This window comes from Herpailurus yagouaroundi, unplaced genomic scaffold (genome assembly GCF_014898765.1).
Source record: "Herpailurus yagouaroundi ecotype Mexico unplaced genomic scaffold, PumYag 197, whole genome shotgun sequence".
Taxonomy (NCBI): Eukaryota; Metazoa; Chordata; class Mammalia; order Carnivora; family Felidae; genus Herpailurus; species Herpailurus yagouaroundi.
The window spans coordinates 7,932,928-7,953,455 of NW_024412428.1; the positions used below are offsets into that span (position 1 = coordinate 7,932,928).

At 40.8% G+C, this 20,528-nt stretch overlaps 1 protein-coding gene and 1 long non-coding RNA gene across 3 annotated transcripts in view; one reads left to right on the forward strand and one right to left on the reverse strand.

The window, feature by feature from the left end:
• LOC121012792 (uncharacterized) overlaps window positions 1–7,774 on the reverse strand; it is a 30,689-nt gene extending 22,915 nt beyond the window's left edge. The window contains exons 1-2 of the long non-coding RNA XR_005782301.1: window positions 5,314–7,774; window positions 2,985–3,218 (exon numbers count right to left, since the gene is read on the reverse strand). This is a non-coding gene — a long non-coding RNA (uncharacterized LOC121012792). The remainder of the gene's footprint in view (window positions 1–2,984; window positions 3,219–5,313) is intronic.
• Window positions 1–20,528, forward strand: part of MTUS2 (microtubule associated scaffold protein 2) — a 546,859-nt gene that overhangs the window by 184,087 nt on the left and 342,244 nt on the right. The gene's annotated exons all lie outside the window — the stretch shown is intronic.

Here is a 20,528-nt window from a genome sequence, read left to right on the forward strand (position 1 = left end):
TGTTTCCAATAATGTTGTGATTTGTGTCTTTGTGTATACTTATGCGTCTTCTTCCCTATTGTTTTCTTAGGATAGGTGATTTGAAGTGTAATGATTGGATAAAAGCATATCCAAACATTTTTTTAAGGCCAAGGAATTTTCTAGAAAACCTGTAACAACGATTTTCTCACTAGTGTTTCTTGGAAGTGCTTCTTCTTGCCATCCCCTTGCCAGTATTGAGAACTGCCACCACTATGCCTCCCCCTTGCATTATTATTGCATTTCTTTTATTATCAGTGGAAGGGAACATTTTTAAAGCTATTTTCCATTATATTACTTCATGAATCATCATTTACTCAGGTAATTATTGTTGCATTATAACTTTTAAGTAGCTTTTCTTAATAGTTTTTTTTTTTTTTTACAAACACCTCTATAAAGGTCAAATTATGTTTGATTGTTCTCATGATAGATGTACGTTGTGATGGGACTGTTATTATCAGACCTGCTGCAAGTTAATTACGTGATTCAGTCCCTCACTCAAGAACTATTATTGAGGGACTGTTACATGCAGCACGGTCCTAGGTGTGGGGGATAGAACAGTGACAACAGACAAAAATCCTTGCCCCTGTGGAACTTGAGTTTTACAGTGGGGGCGGCCATTTTTTTTTTAAATAATTGCAGATAATTTACATGGTCTGTTGGGAGAAATAGCTAGTACTGAAGGAAATGAAACTTCAGAGAAGGTGAATTATAATTTTCAATAAGGTAGTTGGAAAAGGCCTCTGAGAAGATCCTCAAACCCTTAAACCAGTCCCCAAAGGAGGTGAGGGAAGGAACCATGTGGCTGCCTGGGGTAGAGCATCCAGGCAGAGGGAGGAGCCTCTGTCCAGGCCTGAGGTGGCAAGAAGGCCAGGAGGCTAGAGCAGAGTGAGTAGGAGAGGAGGGAAGTGAGGGGGTTGGCCCTGTGTGTGTGTCGGGGGGGGGGGGGTCTTGGGGGGTGGGAGGGATGTTGGGAGGGGGATGCTTAAGGCCTAAGAGCCATTATAAGGATTGGACTCTTATTTACCCTGAGTGAGAAAACCATTGGAGGCTTTGGAGTCAGGGCAGCGTGGTCTGGCTTTTGTGGACCCAGGATCTCTCTGAATCCCGTGTTGAAGGCACGCTCTACAAGGACAGAGGGTGATGCAGGGGGAACAGACAGGAGGTGGCACAGTGGTCCAGGCAGTGACGGGGCACAGTGAGAAGGTAGAGCACAACGGGGTTCCTGACTGACTGCACACAGGAGGTGAGAGAAAAAGCGCAGTGTAAGGTGACTCCTGGGGAGCGGAGTTGCCATTCGGAGAGTGGGATTGAAGCTGGTGAGGAAGGGGAGGGTGGGAGCTAATTCAGGGTGTGTCGTGGTTGACAAGCCTTTAGCCGTCCTAGAGCCTAAAGCCTTGCATCTAGGAGGCCAGCGTTGAGAGGACAGGACTGGCTGGAGATGCCAAAGTGTTCGTTTGTCCGTGGATGGATGGTGTGCAAAGCTCTGACGCCCCCTCCGCTGGGCCGCCACTCTCCGGTGCCATCTCACCTTCACCTTCCCAGGTGACTTAAACACTTGATGTGGGTTTGAATTATGCGCTTTGAAATAGCAAGATCTAGGGCCCCCTGGGTGGCTCAGTCGGGTAAGCGGCCGACTTTGGCTCAGGTCATGATCTTGCGGTCTCTGGGTTCGAGCCCCGCATCGGGCTCTGTGCTGACAGCTCAGAGCCTGGAGCCTGTTTCAGATTCTGTGTCTCCCTCTCTCTGACCCTCCCCTGTTCATGCTCTGTCTCTCTCTGTCTCAAAAATAAATAAAAACATTAAAGAAAAAACTAAAAAAAAGAAATTGCATGATCTAACATATTAATGGTTTTACTTCACACATAAAATTTGGAAAAACTGAAAAGTGCTAAAAAATAAACTTAGTTGAGATTTATCTAACAATAGTCAAGTTTTGAGGCATGAAAGGTCTTTAAGAATGTGCCCGTGGCACAAAAATACAACTACCGGGAAGAGAGACAGGCATTCTGAGTTCCCTCTGACGATGACTTATTTGTGTTCACACATTTGTGGTGAGGGTGACACTTCCTCAGAGGTCAGCTCGGCCTCCAGAAGTGCACATACCTACAAGGGACTCTTCCGTCCCAGCTCCTTCAAGACTCCAGTCTTTTCTCAAGGGCATCTGGTCTTAATTTAGAGAGATTGTGTCCACATGGGTCATCATTAGGGACCCAACAAAGCCTTGCGACAACGATGAGTGTCACTCCTATGGGACACTGAAAATGTGAAATCCTTTCTTAGTGCTGTTGGGAGGACCGCCCAGCATAGGCTCAGGGACAGACAATGAGGAGTTCTTGCTCCAGACCTTTTGGGGGATGGCTGTGTTCCCATTGGCCCCGGGGCCCCGGGGCCAGGCCAGTGGCCCTTTGCTTGGCCTGGCTGGCTTATTCCAGGCAGCAGACCCTCTCCCGTCTTGGGCAACTTGGCTAGAGTCCCCCCCAGGCTACCAGGACCTGCTCTGGCAATATGCCTGATTGATTTATTTCTTTTCTCCCCCTAATGTTTATTTAGTTTTGAGAGAGAAAGAGAGGAAGACACAAATAGCAAATGAGAGAGGGGCAGAGAGAGAGAGAGAGAGGGAGACACAGAATCTGAAGGGGGCTCCAGGGTCTGAGCTGTCAGTGCAGAGCTGGACACGGGGTTCGAACTCACGAACCACGAGATCATGACTTGAGCCGAAGTCGGTTGCTTAACCGACTGAGCCACCCACGTGCCCCCCCCCCACTGGTGTTTTGTTTCTTGGGGCAAAAATCCTTCCATGTTTCTTCATGTTTTCCTAGGAGATACTCCCCTTTTCATCAAACACAGTCTTTTTTTTTTCTTTAATTTCATGAGGGTCCATTAAATGCAGAACCAAAGTCGTGATCCAGTAAAAAACTGTTATTAGTGTCTCTTCATTTGAGAGCTCTTCATTTGAGGCTTACCCGTCAGACTCTCTCAGGAAATGAAGGGAAATATCTGCATACCATCCTTCTGGAGGAAAAAGGACAAAGAAAAGCCAGACAGCTAGGATACCACATTAAAGCGGTCTGAATGCTCACTCCTGCCATGACTTCCTGCTGACCACCTTGGTAGGGAGTCTCTCGGTTTGTTCCTTCACTGCAAGAAGTCTTCCAGCTGGGGAGAGTGCGGTTCACCCAAGACTATAATTCACAGGGCTGTGGAGAAAAAGAAAACATATTCATTTGTTCAGTAATCCCTGGATGCACATTTACTATGTGTCATCCCAAATCACAAAAGTAAACATGGACAGATCTGGCTATGTTAAAAGTGCCTTCTGGGGCGCCTGGGTGGCTCAGTCAGTTGAGCGACCGACTCTTGTTTTCGGCTCAGGTCATGATCTCACAGTCTGTGAGTTCGAGCCCCACATCGGCTTCTGTGCTGACAGTGCAGAGCCTCTTTGGGATTCTCTCTCTCTCTCTGCCACCCCTCCCCCCGGTCTCTCTCTAAAAATAAGTATATAAACTTAAAAATAATTGACTTCTCTTTGTTTTGAAGCAGTCAACTAAATCAGGAAGGAAACCGTCCAGATTCCAACAGATTGGCATACACAATTAGTTTACAAACAAGAAAATATAACTGATAAATAAAGAAGAGTCAAGAGTCCCCAACTATGTAATTCTAAAATCCAAAAACCTATGAAAACAAAGGGTTTTCATTCATTTGGTGGCACTGCCTGGCTGTAATCATCGTGAATGTTTGTGTGTTCGTTCCTAATGCTTCATGTGAATATCCAGCTTCCTGCTGCAGGGGTGTTAATGGGGTTAAGGAATGTGGCCAGAGAGTTTGAGTAACGCGTGCTGCGCCCACCTTGACTTAGGTGCGATTCTTGTTTTTGTATTAAAAGTGAAATGAGTGAAACTTAGGCGAAATAACTTATCTCCCTGCAGTTTATAAACCACAGTGCAGAGAGCTGACCTCAAGCCTATCTCCGTGTTCATGTTCTTAACCCCTCCGCTAGACTACGTACTTGAACTGCCTGTGTTAAATCATACTACTCTGCAGTATCTTTATTTTCGAACACAAGCTTAGGACCAATGTTTGTTGATTTTCTGGCAGACCATGGCCTACGGGCTGGACAGCTGTTTTTGTAAGTCAATGTTACTGGAACGCAGCCACACCCATTTGCTCAACCTTTTGCTTATGGCTGCTTTCAGAGCTGAGACAAGATATTGCCCATGAGCCTGAAATATTTACTCTCTGGCCCTTTAAGAAAAAAGTTGTTGCCATCTGCCTTAGTATAATGCCAGTGACATTTACAGTGGTCACTGTAGGTTCAGGCTGAAGAAGTATATGAAAGAGTATAGAAGGTTTTGAAACTCTTTGGACACTGAAAGCCTAGATCTGGGAGGCATGGGGAATTTAAGTTTTATTAATGGATTTTACCAAAATTTAACTAACTTCCAAGGACATTCATTGTTTTTTTCTGGTTTTATTTTTGTTTTTTTGTTTTCCTCCCTGGAGAAGTTAGCTGACACTGCATGAGGCAGCGGGGACGATCGTGGAGTACTGGTGTCAGGGATGCTCCAAGAAGGGACAGTGGGTGTTGCAGGGACTGTAAACTTTGGAGAATCTGAAGTTCATGCAGACCCACCACAGGTCGTGACTGTCAGACTTTCATTAATTGATGACATTGGTTTAATATATAGGTCTCGGGCAGGCATGGAGGTGGAACATGTTTTTCATATAGTTATTAGCTATTCAAGTTTTTTCTTCTATAAGATGCCCGCTCATCAGTGTAGTTACTGTCGGAAGCACATGTAGAAACATCTGTGTATCCAAACCACAGTAAGTGAGGAGGGGCTGCGAAGTGCAGAAAACCTCTAAAGAGGATGCCTTTAGTGGCAGGCGGGGACAGGTCAGTGGAGCCCACAGAACAGGGGGCTCACCTTGGGGCACCTGTGCTTGGAGCAGTGGTGTGGGGTACGAAGGCGGGAGTCAAGAATGTGTCCGGCTCTGTTTTTTACCGTAAAACAGCAGGGAGGCAGAGCTGAGGAAGGACACATGCATCTTTGCAATGATCAGTCTGTGAGGTTGGGTGTCATGAGAGTCTACAAGTAACCCTACAACTGCCAACCTTCTCTCTCGGGAGAGAAATAAGTTAAGACGCAAGCCTGTGCTCACACACACAACCTCAGGTCCCGAAGCACCTTGCTGTGGACAAAGAGAATTCTTGCCAGTTTTGAACCCAGCTTTCCAGTCTTTCCCTACATGAACCTCATGCAGAGAGCTAGGCAGATAGAAGGAACTCACCTTATGAGTTCACCTCTGCTTCTCACCAGCATACACTTCCTGGGCCCCAGCTGTCGAGCCTGGAACCCTAGGAAACAGAGAAAGTATTTTCTTTTGCTGTTTATCTCCCTCCTTCTTATTACCATTATTCCTCTTATTCCTCTCATTACCACAATTAGTTTCCCAGTTCCACCTGTTCTGGTTCAAGAGCACTACAGAGTCTAGGTCTCTCCCTTAAGTAAGCTCTGGGCCCCAGATGGACCAATCTTGGTACAGCCATTTAAAGACTAATCCCTAACCACTTGAACAATCTCGCTTCCCTTTTCTCTCCCAGTCTCTCTTACTCTACAACTTTTCTCGATTTCCTCTCTTTCTCCCCAATTCTCAAATATCCCTCAGGAGTGCTCCCGGTCTCCCTGATGTCCACCCCAGTCATTGGGAACAGAATTATTTTCAACTCCCCCTGCCCCATATGCAGCCTCAACACAGCAAGACCCAGAGTAACTGCCAGGCCCTCCTTTCGGGTTCTACCCATGTCCTGAGTCCCCTCGGGGGAAAAATGGGGAAGCTCTGGACTTTCTTGAGGATCTTTTGTTTCTTTCTGGACTCTCACTCATCCTCTCATGAGGTGATGTCTTCCTGTCTAGCTGCTTGCATGACAAGTGTGTTCCAAGCAGAAGAAGAGCACAAATGAAGGCACTAGGGTAGGTATGAGCTTAGTTTGGTCAGAGAACAGGAGTAAAGTCAGCATGAGCTGGAGTAAGTGTCAGGTGCCTAGGAGGAGCGAAGTAGGGAGGTAGGCGATGACCAGATCACACAGGACCTTGGAGGCCCTGGCAGGGAGTTTGGGTTCGAATCCAAGTGTGATGAGTAGCCCCCAAAAGCTTTAAACATGATCTGACTTATGGCTTACAAAGATCATCTTGGGGTCTCTGTAGAACAGAAGAGGGAAGACTGGAGTGGGAGACCAGTCAAAAGCTGGTACACTTGTACAGATGTGAGATCCTGGTAGCTGGTGGCATAGAGGGAGAAAGGGATGGAATTGTTGAGATATATGTTGGAGATAGGACCATAGGATTGGACTTTGAGGGTAGGAGATGGGGAAAGAGTGGAGCCAATGAGGACTTCTAGAATTTTGGCCGGAGCAACAGGGTGGATGGTGATGCCATTTATTAAGAGACATTGACTAGCCAGGGGAGTGGGGGAAGGGCTGGGCCAGGGAGGCAGTACAAAGAGTTCTGTTCTGGAAATTCTGGTGGAGCAGTCACAGAGGCGATTAGATATATGAGTCAGAGCCCCAGGAGAAGTCAGGGCTAAAGGTTAAAATTTGGACTTCAGCAGATACTACTAAAGTCAAGGGAGTCAAGTGACAGATGTTAATGGGACTTACTGTAGTGAGCATTTTGCAACCCATACAGATATTGAGACATTACATTGTATACCTGAAGCTCTTATAATGTTATGTCAATTATACCTCAATTTAAAAAAAAAAAGTAAAAGCCAAGGGAATATAGCTGGGGAACAGAAGATGTCCCAGCATGGGCCCTTACATCCCAACATTTAGCCTGGGAACCAGCAGCCCGGTACAAAGTGGAAGTCCAGGAGAATGTGGTATCCTGAAAGCCAAGAGAAGACAACACATCAAAGGAGCAAGGAATGGCCAATAATTTTGATTGCCGCCGAGGAACCATGTAGTATGAATAGGGACAGAGAAGGGATCAGTGAATTCGACAGCATGGAAGTCATTGATTATCCAGTATAAATGGAATCATGGGGACAAAAGACTGATTAGCCAGATAGACAAAAGGAAGTTGATCCTCAAGTGTAACCAACTCACGCTTACGGAATGTAAGAAGCAAATAGCAGAAATGCTAGATGAAACTTGGAGTTATTTCATAACTTGAGGAGATCAGAGTGATTTTGTTTTGTTCACTGAACAAAATCAGGGTTTCTGAAAAATACTTGTGATAATTTGGAATGACTGCACTAATGTGCAGAATTTCCCAGAAAACTGCCTCTCATATGACCCAAACTGAAACAACGCTGTCAGCTGACCTCAAATGTGTTATGAGTCACACACACAAAAAATCTATTAACTTTGCAGATCATTGATACTTCTGTCTTATTGCTGTTAATATGCAAAATGGTATCTGGAGTCATTTTGTTGAGGTCTATTTCCTCAGCTTTGAGAAACTCAAAACAGCTGGGAAAGGAAGGCCTAGATAAGAAAGTTAAATGAAAATGGCCCAGACAATTGAGTAAAGCATCTGAATGCCTTACTGCCACAGAACTTCAGAAGATAAATGAAAGTTCAGGAAGCCGTTGTCTGAACAGTGGAAGATGCCTATTGCAAAGCTGTGGGGAGAAAAGTTACTCTGTCATGCCTTAGTGAAAGTAATGGCTTGTTTTAAGGCTGAGCTCGTATACAGAGTTATTTTGACAACCTAAGGATAATGATGACAAAGATGATGATTACAACTGAGGAGTGATTATAATATAAAACAGTATTTACTGTGCAAACAAACTTATGAGGTAGGTTTTTTTTTTTTTCATTATCTTTTTGTGTTTTTCAGATAAGGCTCAGCATTCACAAGGTCAAAAGCTAGTAATGCAGAGTAATGCTACCTGTATCCAAATCGAGATCTGTGTAGTAAACAGTTCCCATCACTGATCAGCAGGTGGACAGAGCCTTGCCAATGAGCTGCACCTGGTGGTCTCAAATCACTCTTTCCCCAGGGCAAATGCCAGGATCCAGTTTGGGGAGGTTTGCGTGTCAAAGTCAATATACCTTTACAAACCTGTTATAGACCTTTGTCACCACAGCGACGACCCAGAATCTTTCTGGTGTCCCCCAGACTTCTCTTCTTCCCCTTACCAGGCAATCTCCCCTCCTACTGCCCCACCCCAGGCAAACAGCGATCTGCCTTCTGCCGTTGTAGATTATGTTTTCTAGACTTCCATATAAGCGGAATCACACAGTATGTACTCTTTCTGTATCTGGCGCCTGTCGCTCAGCGTGTTTTTGAGATCCACCCGTGATGGTGCCTTCATCCATAGTGGGTTACTTTTATTGCTGAGTACTGAATGGATGGCTGTACCACAGTTTGAATCTCCATTCACCTGTTGCTGGACTGTGTCGTTTTCAGCTGTAACAAATGAAAATACTAGGGATGTTCATACATAGATCTTTTTGTGGACATCTATAGTTTCATTTCTCTTGAGCAAATACCTAGAAGCAGAATTGCAGGTTTTCATACTATGTTTAATTTAGATGCAAATATCAAACTATTTTCCAAAGTGGCTTACCTATCCTACATTGCCATGCGGACTCTGTGTGAGTTCCAGTTGTTTCATATCCTCACCAACATTTGCTATTATTAGTCTTAATATTCATCATTCTGATGGGCATGCAGCTATATAAAATTATAATCAGTTTTAATTTCCATTTCGCTAATACCTAATGATGCTGGCCATCTCTTCATGTGTTTATTTGCATTCATAGATCTTTTTTTGAAGTATTTGTTCACATCTTTTGACCATTTAAAAAATTTGATTGTTATTTGATTGTTTTTTTATTTGATTATTTTTTTATTCAGTTGTAAAATGTTTTTATATATTCCGAATACAAGTTTTCTTTGACATGTGCCTTTCAAAAATCTTTTCTTCTGCTATTTGCCTTGATGTTCAAAAAAAATTATTTATTTAAATTCAAGTTAGTTAACATACAGTGTAGCATTGGTTCCAGGAGTAGAACCCAGTAATTCATTGCTTACATATAATACCCAGTGCCCATCTTGACAAGTGCCCTCCTTAATGCCCATCACCCATTTAGCCCATCCCATCACCCAACACTCCTCCAGCAACACTCAGTTTGTTCTCTGTAGTTAAGAGTCTCTTATGGTTTGCCTACCTCTCTGTTTTTATCTTGTTTTTCCTTCCCTTCCTCCATGTTCATCTGTTGTGTTTCTTAAATTCCACATATGAGTGAAGTCATACGAAATTCATCTTTCTCTGACTGGCATATTTTGCTTAGCACAATACACTCTAGTTCCATCCATGTTGTTGCAAATGGCAAGATTTCATTCTTTTTGATCACTGGGTAGTATTCCGTTTTGTGTATATATCACATCTTCTTTATCCATTCATCAGTTGATGGACATTTGAGCTTTTTCCATAATCTGGCTATTGTTGATAGTGCTGCTATAAACGTTGGGGGTGCATGTGCCCCTTCAAATCAGCATTTTTCTATCCTTTGGATAAATACCTAGTAGTGCAATTGCTAGGTCGTAGGGTAATTCTATTTTTAAGTTTTTGAGGACCCTCCACACTGTCCTCCAGAGTGGCTGTACCAGTTTGCATTCTCACCAACCGTGCAAGAGGGTTCTACTTTCTCCACATCCTTTCCAACACCTGTTGTTTCCTGACTTGTTCATTTTAGCCATTCTCACAGGTGTGGTTTTGATTTGTATTTCTCTCTTATGAGTGAGGTTGGGCATCTTTTCATGTGTCTATTAGCCATCTGGATATCTTATTCGGATATGTGTATATTCATGTCTCCTTTCCATTTCTTCACTGGTTTATTTGTTTTTTGAGTATTGAGTTTGATAAGTTCTTTATAGATTTTGGATACTGACCCTTTATTCGATATGTCATTTGCAAATATCTTCTCCCATTCCATCAGTTGCCTTTTAGTTTTGTTGATTGTTTCCTTTGCAGTGCAGAAGCTTTTTATCTGGATGAGATCCTCATAGCTCATTTTTGTTTTTATTTCCCTTGCCTCTGGAGACATGTCTAGTAAGAAGTTGTCTTGACTTTTAATTCTCTTCACAATGTCTTTTAAGACATAGGCTTTTGGGGCGCCTGGGTGGCGCAGTCGGTTAAGCGTCCAACTTCAGCCAGGTCACGATCTCGCGGTCCGTGAGTTCGAGCCCCGCGTCAGGCTCTGGGCTGATGGCTCAGAGCGTGGAGCCTGTTTCCGATTCTGTGTCTCCCTCTCTCTCTGCCCCTCCCCCGTTCATGCTCTGTCTCTCTCTGTCCCAAAAATAAATAAACATTGAAAAAAAAAATTAAAAAAAAAAGACATAGGCTTTTAATTTTGATAAATTCCAGTTTATGAGATTTTTTTTAATGATTTTTGATTTTTGCTTCCTATCTAAGAAACTTTGCCTAACCCAAGGTCTCAAAGATTTTTTTTCTATATTTTATAGAAGTTCCATTGTTTTATTTCTTATTTTGAGGCCTATGATCCATTTTGAATTAACTTTATAGGTGGTGTAAAGTATGGACTAAGGCTCATTTTTTTGGGGGGGGGTGCATATAGTGTCCAATTTTTCCAACACTGTTTCTTGAAAGTATTATCCTTTTTCCATTGAAAATCAATTGACCATATAAATTTCAGACTATTTCTGGATCCTACGTTCTGTTCCATTGATCTACATGTCTCTCCTCATGCCAATACCACCCTCTCCCAGATATTGTAGATTTGTAGTAGGTCTTGAAATCAGGTTGTGTACATTTCACAACTTGTTATTCTTTCTCATAATTGACTCTTCTAGATCATCTAAACTTCCATACATATTTTAGAGTCAGCTTGCCAACTTCTAAAAAACATACTTGCCGTAGTTTTGATTGAGATTGTGTTGGATGTACAGATTGACTTGGGAAGAATTGAGATTTTTAACATTAAGATTTCCAATCCATAAGCACAATATATCTCTTAATTATTTGGGCCTCATTTAATTTCTCTCAGCATGACTTTTCAGTTTATTGTTTAAAAGAATCTCTGTGTATTAACAGCAGCATTATTCACAATAGCCAAGAAGCAACCCAAGTGTCCATGTGTCCATGCATGAATGGATAAACAAGATGCAGTATATACGTACAATAGAATATTTTTCAACCTTGAAAAGGAAAAAAATTTTGACACATGCTACAACACGCATGAGCCTTGAAGACATTATATTAAGTGAAGTAAAGCTATCATAAAAAGAAAATCACTCTAGGATTCTACTTGGTGCACCTGGGTGGCTCAGTCAGTGAAGCATCCAACTTGTGATTTTGGCTCAGGTCATGATCCCACAGTTTGTGATTTGGGGCGCCACATCAGGCTCTGTGCTGGCAGTGTGGAGCCTGCTTGGGATTCTTCCTCTCTCCCCTGCTTGCTCTCTTTCTCTCAAAATAAACAAATAAACATTAAAAATGGTTAAGATGATAAACTTTATGTCATGTGTATCTTACTACAAGTAAAAATCCTCAGTGTATTTTATGTTCTTTATATTACTGCCAAGGTGTTTTGTGTTTTTTTTTTTTTTTTTAAGTTTCAGTTTCTAGCTATGTCCTATGGATTTAGAGTATTCATATTTGTTATTATGCAGTTAAAAAGATTGTTAAATTTCTCTTATGACTTTCTTGACCTCTAGGTTATATTTGGTTGTATTGCTTATTCCCCCAAATTAAGAGATTTTTCAGATACCCTTCTGTTGGTTATCTGTTTAGTTACATTGTGGTCAGGGGACATCCTTTGTTTGATTTGAGTCCTTATATACTCTTGAGGTTAATTTGATGACCAAAACTAGGCTTATATTTGGTATATTGTTCTATACATACTAAGAAGGTCTAGTTAGCAGATAATGTCATTTAAGACTTTTATATTTTTACTATATTTTATCCTAGCAATTAATTAGGAAAGGTGAAATTAATAAATATAATTGTGCATCTTAAAAATTCTCCTTTCAGTGATACCAATTTTTGCTTCATATTTTAAAGCTTTGTTATTATTTGTATGAACTCATTTGGGATTTTCATGTCTTTTTATTAAACTTCCCCTTTTCATTATGAAATACACGTCTTTATCCCTGATAATATTCCTTGTTCTGAAGTCTGTTTTCTCTATAGCATAGCACTCTAGCTTTCTTTTGATTAGTATTTACCTGGTAAATCTTTTTCCATTATTTTATTTTTAATATATTTATATTTTATATTTAAAGTAGGCTTTTAAAAATTCAGTGTGCTAACCTCTGCCTTTTAATTGAAGTCTTCTAAATCATTTACATTTAAGGAAATTATCAATATGTTTGGGTTTAAATATATCATCTTGTTATTGGTTTTTTTTTATTTGATCCTTTTCTTTATCATTCATTTTTTCTTCTTTTACTGCCTTCATTTAGATTGATTATTCTTTAGATTCCATTTTGTCTCCATTTTTGGCTTATTAGACACAGTTCTGTCTTTTATTTTCTTTTAGTGACTGCCTTAAGCCATCTGTTGACATACTGTTTGATAGGTTAAATCAAGCTTGTTACTTGTTTAGCGGTTACAGTTACCTGTTATTAGGCTTTATTTACTGGTAAATAAAGATTTATGGGAACATAGCCATGCTTTTTCATTTTCATATTATTCCTGGCTGCTTGTATACTACAATGACAGATTTTAGTGGTTGCAACATGGACGTTTGACTCCAAAAGCCTAAAATATTTACTATCTTGCTATTTATAGAAACAGTTTATCAATCCATACTCTAGGAGTTTGAAATACATCTGTAACTTACCATAGTCTATCTTTAAATATTATGCCATTTCATGTATATAATTAAGAACCTCACTACAGTATACTTCCATTTCCCCTCCTGTTCTTTGTGTTACTATTTTTATACATTTTATTTCCAAATATATTATAATCCCCAACATATGTATTGTTAATAAACTTTACCTTAAACAGCTATTATCTTATTAAAAGATTCCAAAATGTGAAAAATATTGCTTATTTTTACCTAATTTACTGTGTCTGTTCTTCATTTCTTTGGTCCTTGTTTCTATCTGGTACCATTTTTTGTTAAAAATTTTTTTTTTACATTTATTTATTTTTGAGAAACAGAGTGAGACAAAGTGTGAGTGGGGGAGGGGCAGAGAGAGGAGGAGACACAGAATCTGAAGCAGGCTCCAGGCTCTGAGCCATCAGCACAGAGCCTGATGCGGGCTCGAACCCACAAACTGTGAGATCATGACCTGAGCTGAAGTCAGACACTCAACTGACTGAGCCACCCAAGTGCCCCTATCTGGTACCATTTTTGATCTGCCTTAAGAGCTTCCTTTAACATTTCTTGTTGTGCAGACTTGTAGTGATTAGTTCTTTCATTACTTATAAGTCTACCAAACTCTTCATGTTCTTTTTTTAAACATTTCCAATGGGTATTGAAATCTAGATTGAAAATTTTTTCTCAACACTTTGAAGATTTTATTACATTGTCTTTTGGTTTACATAGTGGCAGACAAGACGTCTTCTGTATTTCTTTTTTTCTAGTTCTCTTTATCACTGGGTTTCAGCAGTTTGCTTATCATAGGCAGTGGGTTAGTTTCCTTTGTTTATTCTCTTTGGTATATATCAGGTTTCTTTGATATGCATATTTATGGTTATCAAATGTTGAAAATACAAAATATATATAATGTAAACATATTAAATGTATTTTACATATCTTATACTGTTATATTACATATTATTTATTATATTGTTATATATTTTATATATAGATTTATAGATAATGTATAAGTTGGCTTGATAAGTTGCTACAGCTCTGACAATTTATTGTCATTCTTTTTTCTCTCCATGCTTCCTTTTTGATAGTTTTTGTTGCTATGTCTTCAGGTTTACTGATCTTTTCTTCTGCAATGTCTAATCTGCTTCTGATTTCTTCCAGTCTATTTTTTCATTTCAGGTTTTGTTTTTTTTTTTTTAAGAGAGAGAGAGAGCACAAGTTGGGGAGGTACAGAGGGAGAGGAAGAGAGAGAATCATAAGTAGGCTCCATGCCTGGCATGGAGCCCAACACAGGGCTCGATCTCACAACCATGAGATCGTGATCTGAGCTAAAATCAAGAGTTGGACACTTAACCAACTGAGCCACCCAGGCTTCCCTCAAATATTTTTTATTTCTTCTCTAAGCATTCTATTCTAGGTATTTTAAATATTAATTCCCTTCTTTCCCCATCAGGTTTGTATCTCCCTCTTAATTATATGCAGCCTATTTTTAATAACTTGGCATGTCGTTTTCTGATATCTCATCATCTGTGTCATTTTTTTTAGTCTGACTTTTATTTGTTTATGGGTAACATTTCCTTCGTATTATTATTTCTAGTAATTTTTATTTGATTCTGGACATTTGGATCTTACCTTGTTCGATGTTGCATTTTGTTCCATTTTCTTAAAGAGTATTGAAATTTTTTCTGGCAGGCAATTTGGTTACTTATTGATTAGTGTGATCCATTAAGCCTTTCTTTAGGTTCTTCTGAGTAGCTATAAAGTCATCTTTATTCTAGAGCTAATTTCTGGGGTCTCTTTTGAGTACTCGTGTGTTCAGTAGGGTCTCTCCACTCTGCCTGTAGGGCAGTGGAACAATTTCCAGCTTGTGTAAATTCTGGGAATTGTTTTTCTTATACGTCCCTAGTAATTGGTCTTTGCTCAAAAGCTGTTCTCACTCAGTCTCGCTTTACGCATGCACAAGTTGGTATTTATCCAAACACTCAAGGGGAGGCTCTAATGCAGATTTTGGAACATTTTGTTTGCGTATCTCATTCCTCTTTGCCCCACATATTCTTACTACCTTGGAGTTTCCAAACTTTGATCTCTGTGTCTTCAGGTCACTGTCATGGACAGACTCTCTTTGAGTTTCTCCTCCTCTAGGCAGCGAGGTCAGCTATGATAAGGCTTACCTCACTTGTTTTCCTTTTCTAAGGGATCATAGTCCTGTGCTATCTCTTGTACAATTCCTGAAAGTGTTTGTTTCATATATTTTGGTTTATTTCTAGTTTTTTTATGGTGATTTCCATATCAATTAAAATTTCACGGGTGGATTTTTTTTACGTATTCACCAAAGATTGTTAGCATCAGATGGTATGTGTTGCATCTGATAAAAACTTTCTTTTCTTTTTCTTTTTGTGTTTACTTTTTTTTTAGTTTCAGGGTATTTATGTAGTGGTTCTTTTTGGATTTTTAGGTTGGTATTTTAAGAGTAGTTTAAAAATGTGTCTATATGCGGTTGTATTTTGTGTTTACTTGCAATCATATATTCAACAGGTCAGGATTCCCTGTCACTCTTACTTTGGTTCTTCTCGTATCTTTATTTGACGTGGTCACTCAAGGCTCTGAGCACTATCACGCTGGCAAATGAGAATTGGAGATAGGAAGAGCCCTAATGCTGCACCCTGTAAATTTAGTATTCGTACTTGTCCAACCTCAAGTGATTTCCTTTATTCTGAATGCTAAGACCTGGTTTGATACAGGAATTGCATTTATTAAATATACATTTATTCAGTTCTCAGGTAGGAAAACTCTTAGATCTTTAATGGACCAGTAAGCTGTTACTTAGACTTCGGGAAGATTTCCTGATGTTTCCACTCCTGCATTGGCTCTGTGGGTACCATCAGGTGCCCCATGGCTTTAAAATGGCCTGACAGGGGCGCCTGGGTGGCGCAGTCGGTTAAGCGTCCGACTTCAGCCAGGTCACGATCTCGCGGTCCGTGAGTTCGAGCCCCGCGTCAGGCTCTGGGCTGATGGCTCAGAGCCTGGAGCCTGTTTCCGATTCTGTGTCTCCCTCTCTCTCTGCCCCTCCCCCGTTCATGCTCTGTCTCTCTCTATCTCAAAAATAAATAAACGTTGATAAAATGGCCTGACAATTGGACACACAATAAATACATACTACTCCATAGTACAGATTCTTTCAGGTTTTCAATATCATAAGTTAACGGTATTTCCTAAGATTCTTGAGTCTTACAGATCTTGATGTGACTCTGTCTGCTGAAGGATAAATGAACCTAAGCACTTCCTCATCATTTCTGTGTTTTCGGATAGGGTACTTTCTCACTTCACGGTCACGCATGAGACTATCAAGTTTTACTGTCATCGGGCCTGGGAATGAAACTCAGGGTACTGTAGGAGGGCACCTTTTGGGATGAGCACTGGGTGTTGTATGGAAACCAATTTGACAATAAATTTCATATATTAAAAAAAAAAAAAAAGAAACTCAGGGTACTGTTTAAGTGCTCAAAGTACAGCAGGACGGTTACCTCCCTTCAGGTGGGCATACATCTGTCTTAGGAAAACCTAAGATCATATATAAAAACAATTTGTTACTAGATCCCTCATTTCTAAGGAATAAAAAAGGCAGTACTTTTCTACACTGCCTTTTTGGTAGATCTCCATGTATTTTATGTTCTTTCCTCAGAAAAAACATCTCTCGTGGCCAAAAACATTATGTAAAAAATGATAACCTGTACAGTATACAGCAGGTCAGGATATAATTTGTGCATATGGAAATAAATATACGCAGTGTTGCTGGGGGCCTGACATTTTTGTGTCAGCCGAGGCGACCTGAAAGAACTATAATATTTTTTGATAGGAATAGTTAAAGTGTCAGAGTAGAAGTTTTTAAAAGACTAGATGAGACTACTTTATTCTATAAATAACCAGAAGAGGTCAATCAGATAAGAGGAGTTGGGACAAGTTTTCTCAGCTTATATACAGTTTTGTTACGAATTCTCCTCATTAAAATAAATTTTATTTTGGAGTTCAACCTACTGTATAAGCTTTCCTCTTTAATTTTTTTAAAGGCAGGATGAATTCTACCAAATTCTAAAATGCAGGTAATGAAGCTAATGTAACATATCTTAATGATTGAGTGAACTTGGTCAGAACAGTTTAAAACACAAGCACAGTTAATATTGTTGAAAAGTCTGAATGGTCATAGAACGCCAGGTATTTAGCCAAATTCAGTCATATTCTCAGTATTTTTAAGGTAAGAGTTCTAAGGCGATGGCATTATTTTCCTGTATGGTTTTTGCCTTTTTGTTGCCAAAGCATATTCTGAATCTTCTTGTGTTAGAAGGCAAGTTTTAATTTTTAATGAATTTAGTGTCTGTGAAGGATTATTAGCGTGACGTCCTTAGGACACCCTGGAGAGCACCAGAGCCCTCCATGTCTCTTCTCATTCTAGCAGATGTCAGTAATGGAAAGAACTCAGCAAACGTGTTCCAGCACTGATAGAAGTAGAACATGGTTAGTCAATATTTTAAACTTTGTAAGCCATACCGTCTCTGTTAGAACCACTGAATTCTGCCAATGTAGCGCAAAAGCAGCCACAGACAATATGTCATTTACATACATACATGCTCATTCATTTATGAGCATGGCTGTGTTTCAATGAAACTCTTTGCAAAAACAAATGACTAGCCTTTGGTGGTGGTGATGGTGGTGATGGTAGTTTGCTGAGCAATGGACAGCTGTTTTAGAGCATTGCCAGTCTTTGAGATGACCAGATTAATTCCTATGTTCACTATATTATTCATTCAACTATTCACCTATTCAAAAATTTTCTGAGGACCTCTTATGGATTGGGCTGCTGGTCTGTGTGTATTCGGGATGTGCAGATTAGATGTATAGCCCAGGACTTTGTGAGGATACAGAGGGATGAATCTATAAATCTAGTAGGAGGTGGGGAATGCTTGATGGGGATGTGTATAGAATGCATATAAGGATGGGTACCCAACTCTGTTCATGCAGATAGGGGCTCTGAAAAGATTTTCTAAATGAGGTGAGTTGAGCTGAGTTTTGAAGGATAAATCAGAGTTTGCCAGGCTGAGAAGGTGTAAAGGTAGAATGAATACCCATTCTAGGTCATCAGTTGGGGTGACTCAGATCCTTTATAGGGACCAGTTGCTTAGTATGGAGCACCAGGGGATGGCTTGTAGAATCAGGAGTGGTGATGGGCAGTTAGGTGACACATGCAGTATTTCAGGTTCTTAGGGGGGCATTTAGGTTGAAAATCACAAAAGGCATAAATTGGGGCAGGAGAGAAGTCTGAGCCAAAGATAAATGTGGGAGTTGAAGCCATGAGAATGGATAAGCAGATTCAGGGAAAGAGAGAGGGAGGGAAGAGTGAGGAAAAAGTCAAAAAGAGAACTTTCTACCCAATTTAAAGAGTAACTGACGAAAGAAGCCTACAAGAGACAGAACACTGTGGGAAGTGTGGAGGGGAGCACCCGGAAAATGTAGTGTTTTAGTCTAAGGAAGAGGGAGTTTCCAAAAGAGAAAGTGATCAAAACTGTCTCATGGAAGACAGGATAAGTAAAAATGCAAAGAGGTTGTTGGGATTGGAAATTAGGAAGCAGTTGGTGACCTAGTTTTGAATGAGCAATTTTAGTAAAATCTGGGGGTGGAAGTCACCTATTTGTAGGCTGAGAAGTGAATGAAAACTGAGGAAATGGAAGCATTGAGAATAGACTCTGCTGTTTCTAAAAATGTGCAGGTGGAGAAAAGAGCCATAGGTGCTAGCTGGAGGGGGGGGGGCGGGAGCAGAGTTGGGTTTTGTTTGGTTTTTTAGAGTGTGGTGGAAGAGATTGTAACTAGTTTGAAATGTGAGGGAGTGGCCTGCAGAGGGAAGTTGGAGAGAGCTGGTGGTAACTGTGAGAACAGGATCCCCCAAAAGTGGTTAAGAATGATATCAAGGTCTCCTGCATATGGGTAAATCTTGGAATAGAAGTAGGACATTGATTCGTCCAAGACAAAGGAGGAGAGGACTAGGTGAATGAAGAACAGAGAGGGAGAAGTGTTGATTCCTCTGTTAAGAATGAGAACAGTTTATTGACATCACCTAAGTGCACCTTTTTTTTTTTTTTGGAAGGAGAAGGAGAGTGTGTACTCAAGTGAGTGGGGGAGGGGCAGAGGGAGAGGGAGGGAGAGAGTCTTAAGCAGGTTCCGCCCCCAGCGTGGAGCCCAACATGGGGTTGGATCTCGTGACTATGGGATCATGACCTGAGCCAAAATTGAGAATCAGATGCTTAACCGACTGAGCCAGGCAGGTGCCCCACCATTTCACTGGTTTTTTTTTTAATCACTGTTTTACTTAATTTCATGAGAACCATATCATCTACCAAGGAAGGTTTCTGTCAGATGGGAAAACATCCCCACAGGACAAACCGGTAAGTTACTGAGATGGTACAAGAGAATGTGGTCTAAATATAGTTCTTTGGTGTCTTAATGACACCGGCTGACCCTGGGACTTCTCTCGGAGACTGCAGAAGAGCCATGTGTCTTGAACCATTCGATTTGTTCTGGTATTTGTCTTCGTATACAAGTATCTCTCAGCATTATCCATTTGTACTTACTACTGAAACAGACGCTGACAATGGCTGTATTTTCATTGTGCATTCATTCAGCAAACAAAGCTGTCCTATCTTTGGCTTACTTTCATTGCAACTGAGCGTGCCTAATAATGCCCTGGAGACATTTACTCAAACTTCAGGTTTCCTCCACCCAGACCCAAAAAGTCAACTTCAGTGACTCTGGGTTGGAGCATAAGCATAACAATTATTTTTTTCTATGTATTTGGACAAACACTGCATGTATATTTAGTAAACATTTATTGAGCACTTACTCTGTGTCAAGTTGTTTTTGGCACTGAGGATACTATCAGCCCTGCACAAGACAGAAGAGATCCCACAGGCAGTTATGATACAGTGTGAATGAATGTCGTGATGGCAGTGTTCTGAGCTCACAATACAGGAAGGGAATCTAAGCCTAAATTGGGGCGTGGGAAAGAGTCTCAGATGTAGTATGGTAGGAAGGGTGTGGGGTGAGGGATGTGGCAATCGTGGGTGTAGAAGAAAGGATATTTGAGGCAGAGAGAATGGTACATGTGCACATGGGTGTGACTGGAGGTGGAGTGTCGGGCAAGGATGAGAAAAAAGACGTTGGTGCAAACCTGGCGAGCTGTGTTAAGGAATTCTTCCTTTTATCCTAAGAGCAAAGATGGTGCCATAAAGGGTATTAACCAATGGCTTGATAGGATTCTGTTTCATTTTTAAAAATATCCATTGGACTGAAGTTTGGAGACTGGATTTAGGGACAGGAAGGGGTGCACTGGGGCAAGAGGGAGACTGTTTGAGGAGACTGTTGCACCAGAAACGGTAGCCCATCCCAGGTGGTGGCAGGTGGAGGATGCAAAGAAGTAGATGGGTTTTAGGAGGTGGCTTTTGACCGACTCCCTGACTTGTGAGCCAAGTTCGCACCAGAATAGACTGGGAGGGGAAATAATTAAAGAATAAAAAGCAAGGGAGAGTAATGCCAGGCTTGGCTCACCTCTAGAGGCAAAAAAACTCCACTACGGATTCTAAAGGGACTCAGCTGAAGTGTGTGGCCCTTGTGATTACCTGTTCATCTGTTTGCTTTTGAAACTGATGGTGAAAACGAG